General features: G+C 45.4%; 1 long non-coding RNA gene across 1 annotated transcript; it reads left to right on the top strand.

The window, feature by feature from the left end:
* Positions 1-6654, top strand: LOC139590659 (uncharacterized). The gene is made up of 2 exons (XR_011679389.1): positions 1-131; positions 5937-6654. It is a non-coding gene; the product is annotated as an uncharacterized lncRNA (long non-coding RNA).
* The last annotated feature ends 6274 nt before the right edge of the window (positions 6655-12928 follow it).

A 12928-nucleotide genomic window follows, 5' to 3' on the forward strand; every position in this document is an offset into this window, starting at 1 on the left:
TGCAGGAGAACCTGCTGGTGTCTGCCCTGCATGGAAGATGTAGTTTGTGGAACTCCATCTGCAGGCTGTACCTGGTGCACTGTGGCAGCATGGTCTTGCTGGAGGAAGAAATGTTATTTAGGGTTTGGAAGGTGAATTGGGTCTGTTCCAGTTGTCTTTGCCTGTGTTGCTTCTTTCGAAGTTCTTGTTTCCTTTTGCAGGTACCTGGATGGTGCCAGCTGTTACCTGAAGGAGGCAGGATGCTTGGGCAGGGAGCTTCAGGCTTTAGATCAATTTCCAAGGACAGACAAAAGTAACTTTAATGAATTTTAGTGTCTGCAATGTGTTGGTGGATTGCCAAAGAGGCACTTGAGACCCCCTTATTCTGGGGTAGCAGCTCTTGGGCAAGAGACAGAGACAGAAAAGGTGTCAGCAAACACCAGACTCTCCCAGCCAGCTCAACCTCTTCCCTGTTTCTGTGGCAGGAGAAGATCATCCCCATGCTTTCATCCTTTCAGCAGCACATTCTGATGTTCCTTGTGCAGCTTTGAAACCAAGAAGCAGAGGTGTTTCCCAGCTGTGCAGAAGTTCTGGGCTGGTGGTGGTGTTCTGGGGAGGTCGGCAAAGAGGATTCTATGTGGAACTTCCCTCCTGCTGAGGTGACTCACCCTAGCAAGCAACAATCTGCAGCCCATCATGGCCATGAGCCATCAGCCCTACAGCTGACCCCATGCCCTCACAGATCATATACATCTGGTTTTTTCATAAGAGTGGAAAGTCAGAAGACCCTTGGGCCTGGAGATGGGTTCCTGACATTCTTTGTTGTGGTTAATTTCTGGAAATTCAGGTAGTGGTTCATCAGTTCTGACACACGCATATCAGTGCCTGAGCTACTCATTCTGAATTCCTTCTGCTGCTGAGGAAGACAATGAGGCAGTACTGGTGTGCTGCTTGACTGGCCTATTTTAGAAATCTGCATTCATTTGAGAGGAAGGACTCTGCCTACTCCTGTGTATTTTTCTGCTTATAGAAGCAATTTGGAATATCCACAGAGGTGTACACTTCACACTGGCCATGCATTTAGTGGAAGGACTCACCTCCTCATAACTTGAACAGTCTGATGACTTAAGCATTGGGCAAAACCTCTGGCTTCCCCAGACAAGCCGAGTGAAAGCCAGGCAAGTAGAGATCTGGACACAGAAGGACCTGGCTGTAGGGGCCCTCTCCCCTGGTTTGCTTGTCTGATGGATATCTGTCAGGGTTGTGACCACTAACCTGCCAAATGAAAAGCTGGTGCAGGATTTTGCTTGTCCCAAGGAGGTAAGAAGAGTTCTCAGAAAATAAACTTGAATCTCTGGACAGGTTTTCTGTTCACTGAACTGGGCTCTCCTGCTGACTTTTGTCTGATTGCTGAGATCTTGGGTATACCCTTTCAGGAGTTGTGAAGATATGGATTTCCTATTATCCATCCAACTCTGCCTGATTCGCCATCTCCCATAACCCTCGGCATCTTTTCTGCTCCATATCCTCATCCCTTGTTACCTGTGTCACTATCTTGCTTTTTCATATTCTCTCTGTGCTCTTGTCTGGTTTCATTTGCTCATTTGTGCTTGTGCTTTGTTTCACTGATGGCCAAGGCATGCAGCCTGCAAGGTCTCTCAGAAGTCTGAATCTGCCTTTTAAAAAGAGGCCCAAGATCTCAGCAACCTACCCAAAGAACTAAAAAAACAAACCACCCCAAACAAGACAGACAGGAAAATATACAGTGGATCTTTCAGTGTGCTCATAAATAAAAGTCAGACAATCACATGCTTTTCTAAAAATAACACCCTTAGCAAGTGTTTTGGTAGGAATAATACTGACCTAGTTTGCAGGTTGCCCACGTGCAAAAGAAAAAAAAAAAAAGTTGGTGAGGAAAACCCATGCCTGACAGAGTATTTGCATTTCCTGAACCAGATCTGAATTGAGAGGTTGTCAAACAGCTCTTATAGTCTCTTCTTTGGGCAATACTCTTAGGCACATGGTGTGATTTTTGAGGATTTCCTGTGCAGGGCCAGAAGCTGGCTCCTTGGAGGATGATCCTTGTGGGTCCCTTCCAAAATTCCACGGTTCTGTGATTCTTGGTGGCCCCTCTGGAGGTTTCAGAGGAGAGGGGCTCAGGAAATGCTCACTGGCAGCATGGCCAACAGCAGCCACTTGCCTTCTGGGTGGGCTGGATGTGTAAGCTGCACCTGTGTGGTACAGTCAGCAAGGGTACACATAAGCAGAAATTCTCTTCTGCAGCCTCAGTCTGGGATGTTCATGTCTGGAGAATGGATATTCTGTAATGTGTGGACCTGAATTTGTATATGTCAGTTTAGATTTCTGTCTTTGTCTGTGGCACAGATTGAAACATTTTGGTGTTGAAAGAAATGACCCTTGACTGCCCAGCTCCTGCCTGCCCCACAGACTCAGTGTGTGCCCCTGTCCTTGTCCTTGGGGCCAGGACTGCAGCATAACCCTGGGGCAGGAACTGTACCTTGGGGCATATGAGAGAGTCATCCCTGTCTGCCAGCTCCTTCTTGTCCCTTCTGAGTGGATATTGTTCAAGTCCTGGCCTGGACCTGGAACTGCTCTCTGTGGGCAGCTCAGCAGCAGTGACAACAGTGACAGCTGCCATCAAGGGCTGGTATCAAGATAGCATCCCTCACAGTGATGGACACCCTTGGATTTCCTGGAAATCACCCTAGGAGATCACTGGTCTTTTGAGTATTATTGGTTAATAGGCAAGAATACTGAGATGGGCATGTGCAGAGGCCTGATAGGATCTCAGGGAGATGAGGACAAAGTGAATCAGCAGCAAAGGCTGGATGAAAAGGTCCTTTCCCCAGGGCTGACCCATCATTCTGCCCCCCTGAGCCTACCATTATCTTCACATTATTGAGTGCCACAGGATGTGCCTCCCCTGTGTTGGAGAACTGGCAGAAGGAGAAGTGTCCTGCATGGCTCACCAGCAGGACAGGGCATTGCCTTATTGGGGCCTCCCTGGGCTCCCAGGGGTGATGATGTGCTGAGTCTGCAGCTGGATCCCAGCACCCCCTGGCAGTGCAGGCTCAGCAGCCCTCTCTGGCCCATTTCCTCCTGCCTGGTGGGGTGTGAACCAGCAGCCCCTGATCCAGCACAGCCTCGCTGCTGGCAGGAGCTGCTCCGAGCGGCTGGGAAGCTGCAGGTGCCTCGGGAGCAGCGAGCTGGCCATGCTGCTGTGTGCTCCTTGTTACCCTGCTGTGTGCTCCTGGCCACCCTGCTGTGTGCTCCTGGCCACACTGCTGTGTTCTCCTGGTAACCCTGCTGTGTGCCTGGCCAGCCTGCTGTGTGCTCCTGTCCACCCTGCTGTGTGCTCCTGGCCACACTGCTGTGTGCTCCTGGCCACCCTGCTGTGTGCTCCTGGCCACCCTGCTGTGTGCTCCTGGCCACACTGCTGTGTGCTCCTGGCCACCCTGCTGTGTGCTCCTTGTCACCCTGCTGTGTGCTCCTTGTCACCCTGCTGTGTGCTCCTGGTCACCCTGCTGTGTGCTCCTTGTCACCCTGCTATGTGCTCCTTGTCACCCTGCTGTGTGCTCCTGGTCACCCTGCTGTGTGCTCCTGGCCACCCTGCTGTGTGCTCCTTGTCACCCTGCTGTGTGCTCCTGGTAACCCTGCTGTGTGCTCCTGTCACCCTGCTGTGTGCTCCTGGTAACCCTGCTGTGTGCTCCTGTCACCCTGCTGTGTTCTCCTGGCCACCCTGCTGTGTGCTCCTTGTCACCCTGCTGTGTGCTCCTGGTAACCCTGCTGTGTGCTCCTGGTCACCCTGCTGTGTTCTCCTGGCCACACTGCTGTGTGCTCCTGTCACCCTGCTGTGTGCTCCTGTCACCCTGCTGTGTGCTCCTGGCCACCCTGCTGTGTGCTCCTGGTAACCCTGCTGTGTGCTCCTGGCCACCCTGCTGTGTGCTCCTGGTAACCCTGCTGTGTGCTCCTGGTAACCCTGCTGTGTGCTCCTGGTCACCCTGCTGTGTGCTCCTGGCCACCCTGCTGTGTGCCTGGCCACCCTGCTGTGTGCTCCTGGCCACCCTGCTGTGTGCTCCTGGCCACCCTGCTGTGTGCTCCTTGTCACCCTGCTGTGTGCTCCTGGTCACCCGGCTGTGTGCTCCTGTCCTCCACAGCCTTGGCACATCACAACCTCTCCACGAGCCTGGCTGCCTGGCCTGTCACCTGTGCTGTCAGAAGGGCTGTAGCCCTTTCCAGACTCTGAAATGAGAGCAGAAGTGTGTCAGGGAGTGTTCAGTGGGGACATTAATAAAGTTTTTAAGGCAAACGGATGCCATCGCTGTCCCTTAAGATCATATCCTCTTCCTTATTTTTCCCATCTCTCATGATAAGTGATACATGAATTTCTGACTCTGAGCAGCCTTGATTCTGGGAAATGCTCTCATTCAAGCAGAGAATCTAGGTCAGCTGCTCATAAGAATAGATCAAGCCTTCATTGAATGCAGTGGACAGGCCTCCAGTTGGATGGGTTTTTCCCTGGCTTGTTTTGTTCACAGTGAGCTCCAGAAGTTGACAGGCATTTTGTGGACAGCAGCTGTAGCATCCTGCCAGCAGGCTCAATGCAAGCATTACTGAATCAATGCATCACAGGGGAAAATTAATAATGTGAGGTATTAATTGTGATTTTTGATTTTTTTTAAACCTAAGATAGGGCCCTCAGTAATGAAGATCTGTATCTGTGGTCAAGAGGATCTGATTTGTAAGAACATATATTATAAAATCAATATTAGAAACATATTATAAAATGAAGTTTGAACTTTTTCTCTGATTTCACACCTATAAAAAACTGCTCTTACATATGGCATCTAATTATTTAATTGTATATGCAGATTAGACAGTCGTTTACATGCTGTCATCAATGACAGTAGCACTGGCAGTTATTTCCAGGAGCATATGGTAATGCCAAAGGTCTTAAATATTAGTCAGTACCTGCCATATACATCAATATCTCTCCCCATCTCTTCCTTTCAAAAATGTTAGAATAAATTAATAATTACAAGGTGCATCTGCTTCTTCTTGGAACTAGTTGCAGAAGATCTGTTGTATTATATGTTTTAGATAAAATTGCAGTCCATCTTGGAGTTCCTGATTTATCTGGCTGTGATGGCTCCTTGAGACTGGGAAGGAAGAGGAAAGAAAATGTTAATATGTCTTTTCTCCATTGTATTTACATATGCAGAAGGAGGAGGAAGGCAGTTGCAGACATGAAGGATTGAGGTCCCACTAGTATGAAATGTGATCCATAGACATTTTTATCCAGAAGACATTTAGCAGCTATTTGGCCTTGCTTTTGTGTAGACAAAATTGTTACCCACGGTAAGGTTAATAGGAACCAGGAATAGGGAGTGCCCCGTTCATCTTCTTGTCCTCATCAACAGAATCAGTGCAGTCATCTTTTTCCTGATGTAAAACAGGTTTTGAGCATGACAGCTTATGTTTTTGTTGCCATGTTACATGTTTTGCCCACATGTGTAAGGTATGCTGAACTGTGAAGAGTGGGGTAGCAGCCAAGGAGACCTCAGTGAACATACACCCACTGCTGGGCTTGGAAACTCCACATTAAAACCTTTTGCAGAAAATACCATTTTTGACCCATTTATTCAACCAGACAAGCTCCAAGGCAGCTGCCTGAAAGTCCAGTGATTCTGTGCTGTGTCAAGATCAGCTGTGCTAACTTGGTTTGCAGTTTGTGTGATGTTCAGAGGTTATTGACCCCAAGGCATTTGTTGTCGTGTAGTCATGGAGCATACAAACACCACGCTGCACCACTCCTTCCTGCTCACTAAACAGATGTGTACACTTAAGAGGCTGAATTTGAAACAAAAGAAATTTGTCAGTTACTTATATCCTTTGTTGCAATGTGGCCTTAATGATCTTTTTTCATTCATTTTCAGGAATGGCTCTTGGCTCTTGACCACCAGTAAATAACACGTGCAGGAGATCTAAGGTCCTAACAGTGCAGATAATGTGCTTGTCCATGATGGGGAAAAAATAGCCATTCCTTTTTTAATGTGCTCAATATTTAGAAACATCCTTCCAAGTCACCTAATTTTGGTTCCTCGAGGACCACATCTTCCTCCTTTGCAGGGAGAATCTTTCTGTGAGCGATGAAGGCAGCAGAGTGGCTGTGAAGGAGGCGGCAGGGGAGCAGTGCCAGAGTGCTGGCAGTTGATGCTGTGCTGCTCTCAGGAGCTGGGAGGTGTCTCTGGATCTTTACATAGCACTGCCTCTACTCTGCTGAGACGTGGGAGGCATTGGAAAGATGGGATACATCCTGATACTGACAGCAGATGCATGCATTACAAATACTCTTCCCTTTCCTTTACCTTGTCTGTTTCTGATGCTTCCCTCCCCAGGTTTTGCCCACCTCTTGTTTTCTTGGTATTTTTTTCATTCCTGTAAGACAGGAATGGGTCTGAAAATGTTGAAAACCCTCAGGCAGCTTCCACATCATGAAACAGTGCTGAATTTTCTAGTGCCATTTCTCTTCTAAATGCTTTTCTGGTTTTGGAAGAAAACCCAGTGATGTAGTGTAAATGTTTTATCACCATGTGTTTGGGAAGCCTACTTTATTCAGCCTGAACTGATGCTAATAAAAATTTAATGCTTCTCTTTGTGCTCATGAAGAGTTCCTCCCCAGGGTATTTTTCTTCAGTAGTTTCAGAGGATGATTGGCTCTCTCCTAGGACCCTTTTGGGTGCCTCTTGCTGCAGCAAGTCCCTCACTGTAGCTAGCAAGCTCCTGTGCTAATATTGCAAAAGTCTTTCACAATAGACATTTTAACAGTGTGATTTGGCATATTGGATACACTGAGCTTTACCAGGGCTAGTGGCTAAACCAGATTGCTGCTAAGTGTGGGGTGGGAATGGAGATCTTGCTCAGGTTGTCCAGAAGTGACAATAGGAAACACTTTGTGCCAGGCATTTCTGAAGATTCAGTGTCTATACAAAAGCTGATGTCTTTTCTTCTACCTCCTCTCCTAAATAACCTCTTCAGCCATGAGGATGAGGGCCCTGAGTAGTGTTGTTAATATACTCCACTCCATACTAATAAATGTATTAATATATTGATATATGACTACATTACATATTTATATGTCAATGTGGTAATATTAGAATATATATTTATTCAAATATGTTAATATATCAATATGTCCCATACAATAGCTCCTGTGTCAGTCCAAGTGCATGGGGAATTCCTGCCTTAGTTTAGCCAGACACATTTGCAGTTGATGTTGAGGGGAGAACCAGTGGAGTTTTGATATTTTGTCAGTATTGAAATGTGCCTGGCCCCTGTCAGAGGACTCAGGGTGTCCTGGCAGCTGATCTGTAGATATGATTTTTAGCCTCCAGATGGTGTCTGGCAGATGTGCCTGTAGAGCCATGTCAGTGCACTGGGAGTGAAACACTGAAGACTGGAATTTACACAATCACTGGCCTCTTGTGGCAGCAGAAGAAGCATGTGAATGATGTAATGTGGATTTTCAGTCCCAAATCTCTGCATATGCTGCTCTGTGTAGGGCTGTGGGTACAGATGTGTGTAGGAAGTTTCCTCTGAAATTGAATTTAAAGTTTTTATTGCTGGAAAGAATTGATGTAAAAATGCATAGAGGAATCCTGTTGATCTAAGGCAGGTGAAGAGACTCAAAATTTTAGGCTTGTCTGTCCAAATGTAGATGGAATATTCATAATACAAACTTTGCAAAAAAAAAAAAAAACCTCTGGAAAAAATAATGGATCATCCTGAAATGAGACATGGTAGTGGTTGAGGTAATCACACTAGCAAACAATATCCATGATAAATTTTTTTAAAAGCTCTTTCCATTCCTAGGAGGCCAAGGAGTGTCTAAGCTGTAGATTTCCTCTGGCAAAGCTGCCCTTGGAGTTTTCCTTGGATAACTTCAGATAACTCATAAGATTAGAAACCAAGCTGTTGGCTGACAGCTCTTCAATGTGACCAGACTGGCAGACTGCAGGGCTGTGGTGTTTTATGTGGCAGAAAACTTTGCTGAGGACTAAGCTGCTACTCTGAAAAGCACTGTTTCAGTCTTCTCTTGCTATGTGGATTAAGATATTCCCAATGCAAGGATTTTTTAGGGCCACATCAAACACTTCTATTGTTTGGATCTCTACAGTTCATCTTTAAAATTTTGGGGATTGTGTGTTTTATTTATTATTACTACTATTGCCATTTTTGTCAAAAGAGGAAGCATCTTCTCTAAAGAAATGCTTGTTTCATTCTGAAAAGAAAAAACAGAATTAGGCAAAATCCCCAGGAATTAGCTAAAAATGTTCTAAAAGAACAGCAAAGTAGGTTACTAATTAAGTTAAAATTGAGGTCAGTTCATAATGGGGTCCTCACAATCAGAGGGAAAACAGAGGCAGTGCAAAATTTTATTATAACACATTCAATGAATGTTATGTTTCAGTGCTCAGAGCAGGGGAAGGAGCAGCATCCAATTCTTTGGGGAATTTATTCTTTGGACTTTAGTGTGGTTGCTGAAAGTGCTGGGACCATGCAGTGTCTCTGTCAACCCATCTGCCCGTCCTCTCCTCATAAACCAAATTCCTCCAGTTTCAGACAAATCCAGAGAAGGACAGAAGTTTCAGATTAACTCTTCCAAAATGGGATAAAAATCCGTGGCTGAGCAGAGAAAAGCTGCTCAAGCAAACACACTCAGGAAGAGAAAGGAAGAAGCTTTCTTCTTTTCCTTTTGCTCCAAAACTGGTGACATATTCGGGGTAGCACAGATCTCAGGCAGGGAGAGGTTGCAGCTTGGGGCTGGGAATGACTCTAGGGAAGGAACTCTGTTCCATCTGTTGCTACAGGAGAGGCTGCCTGTATTAAATATTTGTGCTGCTTTATTTGCACATGCACACAGGTTATCTGGAGGGTACAGGGGATTTGGTGAGCACCAGAGGCAAGGAAAGAGTGTTTGTGTACCTTCAGACTGTGCTGCCGGGTGGAGCCTCTGATATCAAATAAAGGCTGAGTTCATGCTGTGTTCCCTTCCTTAGAGGGGCACTGAAGGTCTATCCTCTCCTCAGATGTGTATGTTTATGAAGTCTGTAAGGATGAACTATTTTGTTTGAGCCACCTCCTCTCAGTTTGGTTAAAACTGGCTTTAATACTGGTTAAAACTGATTTAAAATCCACTCTTGTGCCTTAGGGCAGGGGATCACATGAATACAGAGATACATGCAACCTCTGGCTGTGTTGTCTTGTTTCCTTAGGAAGTGGAGTTATCCTTAGGAAATAAGAATTAATGTATGTTTTTCACAGATGATAAACATCTGACTGTGCACAGTAGGCAAAGTCACCTCTTGCACACAACTGTGGTGGCAACACCAGCTGCAATGTCAAATGTGAGGAGAAGGCACTTTTGTTTCTTTGTTGGTTTGTTTGTTTTGTATCTCTCCAAAAAAAACCTATCTTGCTTGGAATATAGACTTGCTCTTCTTTGATTGCTAATGAAATCAAAGGTGCTGTGTGTGAGTGGAGGTGAGTGGAGGAACGCCTTGTCTGACTGCAATACAGCTTCACAGAGTGGTTTTGCATCCTGGGAATCCAACATCTTTCTGTGCCATATTCTGCAATTTTATCATCATAATTAATATTCCTTTCTGCCATGTTTCATGCCTTTGGTTCAAAGCAGTGGAAAGTAGCATGCTCTGGAAACAAAAGAGGGAAGTGAAAAACCTCTCCAGATACTGCAATCCACCTGCCTCTTAGGACCAAGTGTATTTCATATAACAGATGCTACTGAACACAAAGTTTCCATTGTCTATGCATGACTGTGCTCATGTAATGTCCCTGCAAAGCAAGCAGGGGCATCACTGCATTGCTGGAGTTGGAATATTAATGTAATTGGACTCTTGCAAAGTCATTTAATTTGTAGTGCTAATAGTCTGACTTCATCTGATTAGCATGAAGACCAAACACCGATTGTTCAAGTCAGGCACACAATCCACTTGTTATGAAGAGATTTTATCTCTGTAGGCAGAAGAATTGGGAAATAGCAAGATAAAGAGTAAAGTCAACAGGGAAACAATATAAAAATTTCTCCAAGATATTCACTTGTTTAATGTAAAATCCCAAAGACAAAGGAGTTACAGTTTTTCTGAGATAGGAAGACAGACTCTCAGTGATGTGGGGAGGCTGTGGACTTTTCTAGGAGATCCAGGAAATGAGGGAAACTCCTGAATGCTGGGGATGTTCCTAGGAGACAAATGGCTTCTCTTTCACAGTAAGCATAGTAAAGGTCATGGCAGGGAAAATGACCCTGCTAGGAAAATCCCACTGTGGATAAATGGAGGCATTGAAACACCAGGAAGAAGGAGAGGGCTGGCTTCCAAGAAGTGGCTTTGGAGGGAGAAGAAAGTCATTTTGTACACCTGACAAAGGAGTTTGTTCAGAAGAGAACTGTCCTTGTTCTTGGCCCTGTGTTCTTCTGGTTTCCTATTGCCCTTCTTTCCTTGGTATGGCTCCCCTTGGGTGGGCAGCTCAGGAGCCCATGGAAGGAGCAGATAAAATGTGGCTGTGCACCAGTTCCTTTGCCCAAACCAATGGGTTTGGACAGCAAACAATCCCCTTTGCAATATGTAAACTCTTCGTGAAAAACCTCTGTTCTAGTTTGATCTCAACATTTTAATGTGAAGGTGCAGCTTCCCTGTGAGCTTTGCCTGTCTCAGCATAACAGCATCCATGGGAGCCCTGTGGTAGATGATTCCTAGAGACTCAAATCATCCCCATCTTCTAACTGCAGAATTTCAGCCTGAGCAGTAACACAGCATTAGAGACAGAGGGGAGAGACCTGTACACGCTGTGTGTGCTGTTAAGGCACAGAAAAGCAGGCTGCTGGTGGCCTCTGGGCAGCTCCCTTGTGCCATGTCCCCTCCTGCAGGAGTGCATTCCCCTCAGAGACAACATCCCTCAACCCAAAGCTGTGACGGTGTTCGCAGGGGTCTTTGGATGAGGGAAGAGACAAGAATGTTGACTCTATGCTTCAGAAGGCTTTAGTATTTTATGATATATATTATATTAAAACTATACTAAAAGAATAGAAGAAGGATTTCATCAGAAGGCTAGCTAAGGATAGAAAAGAAATTATAAAAAAGGCTTGTGACTGACCGAGACGGTCCAGACAGCTGGACTGTGATTGGCCATTAATTAGAAACAACCACATGAGACCAATCACAGATCCACCTGTTGCATTCCACAGCAGCAGATAATCATTGTTTACATTTTGTTCCTGAGGCCTCTCAGCTTCTCAGGAGAAAAAATCCTAAGGAAAGGATTTTTCAGACAATATCATGGCTACACAAAGCCATTGTGGGCAGGGGTGCAGAGTGGGTGACAATGGATTCTTGGGGCATCACTTCCTGCTGCTGCTTTGCTCAGCACCTCGGTCAGAGTGGCCCTCCCCACCCTGCTGTCCCTGCACAGCCCTCCTGGCTGCCTGCTGCTGGAGGCCATGGCCTGCTCTGCCTCTGCTTGCCCTGGGTTGCGGGTGAGGGAAGGCAGGACACAGAGCCATGGGGGTTGTTGGTGCTGCAGTGCTTGGGTGGACCGTGCCCTGGGGCACTCTCATCCTGGAGAGTGCCTGACATTCCCTTGATTGAGTGGGTCAAGTGGTGCATGGAATAAGAGTTGGTCCTAGCCTCAGGATGTCAGTCCATCCCTGCAGTCACTCCCTGCTTTCCACAGGCTTGTATTGTATTCCCTTGAAAGAGGCTTTCTGGGAAAACACAGCAATTCCCACACATCATGCTGCCACAGTTTAGGGCACGATCTGCAATTGTAAGTGTGTTCAAAATCTGTGTACTGCAGGGAGTCTTGCCTTCAGGACTGGCACTTTGACATCTAATTTCCTTCCACAGAGAAGTCTAGGGAAATGGTTTTTGTTAGAGATAGGCTTGGAAAAATGCTGATGAAGTGAAACATAAACATATTGTGTTGGAATTTTCATGGGAAAATATTGCTGAAGGGTTTCAGCATGCCTGGAATTCTTCTCTCAGTACTGACCCTCTTACTCCATTTTGTATTCATATACTGTGCAGCTATAACATTCCAAATGAAACATTTTAACTTCAGCCAATTAAAAATTAAGGTCAAAATGGAATGTGTATAAAGCCTCTCAGATTTCAACTTTGTTCACGAGCTGGGAAAACACTGTATTTTGCAACCTCAGTATTTCCTACTGGCAGCAGCTCAAATGTGTGACCACTGCTGGAATTTCTGTTTCTCTTTCCAAATGAAATGTATTTATTTCCTCCTCCCTATTGTTACTAATGAATCAAACAGCTTTGTGATAACATGCTGGTGGAATTCAGCACTGATAAAAGAGCCAGAACAACATAACATTCACGTGGTTTCCAAGAAGGAAACTAGTGGAATTTTACTATCATGAAAATGTAGAAAATCTTGGAAGAAACTGCAGGCATTAAACCCAGAAATATAAATTAACATATTTGAAACAGTCTAGATGACATGTGGAAAAATCACCCCTTAAATTCATACCCCTGAAATCATTGTGGCACAGTGCATGGTTTTGAATCAGTGCAGCTTGTAATGATTAATACAAACTGTCTTCAGCTGATGAAAATCCTCAAGTTTTTGATTTAATCTTTATAGTAATGGAATGGAGAATTGAGTCCAGTTTGCAATTCTCTTGCAAGAAAGGTGTGGTAAGGACAGCATTTCAACTCCTCTCCAAGCTCTCACAGCAGTGTAGGGACTTAAAAAATCTATTTTAAATGCAAGCTCCTGGATTTAAAGGATACTTTCTGTGGAGGAATTTTTTCTGTGGTTTATGGTCAGAACCTTAAGCAGCCTAATATGGACTTCATGCTAAGCAGAAAATCTCCTCCTTTTTCTTCACTTGTGG

Source organism: Agelaius tricolor, unplaced genomic scaffold (assembly GCF_023055355.1).
Source record: "Agelaius tricolor isolate 1412-34295 unplaced genomic scaffold, bAgeTri1.0.p SCAF_5, whole genome shotgun sequence".
NCBI classification, from domain to species: Eukaryota; Metazoa; Chordata; class Aves; order Passeriformes; family Icteridae; genus Agelaius; species Agelaius tricolor.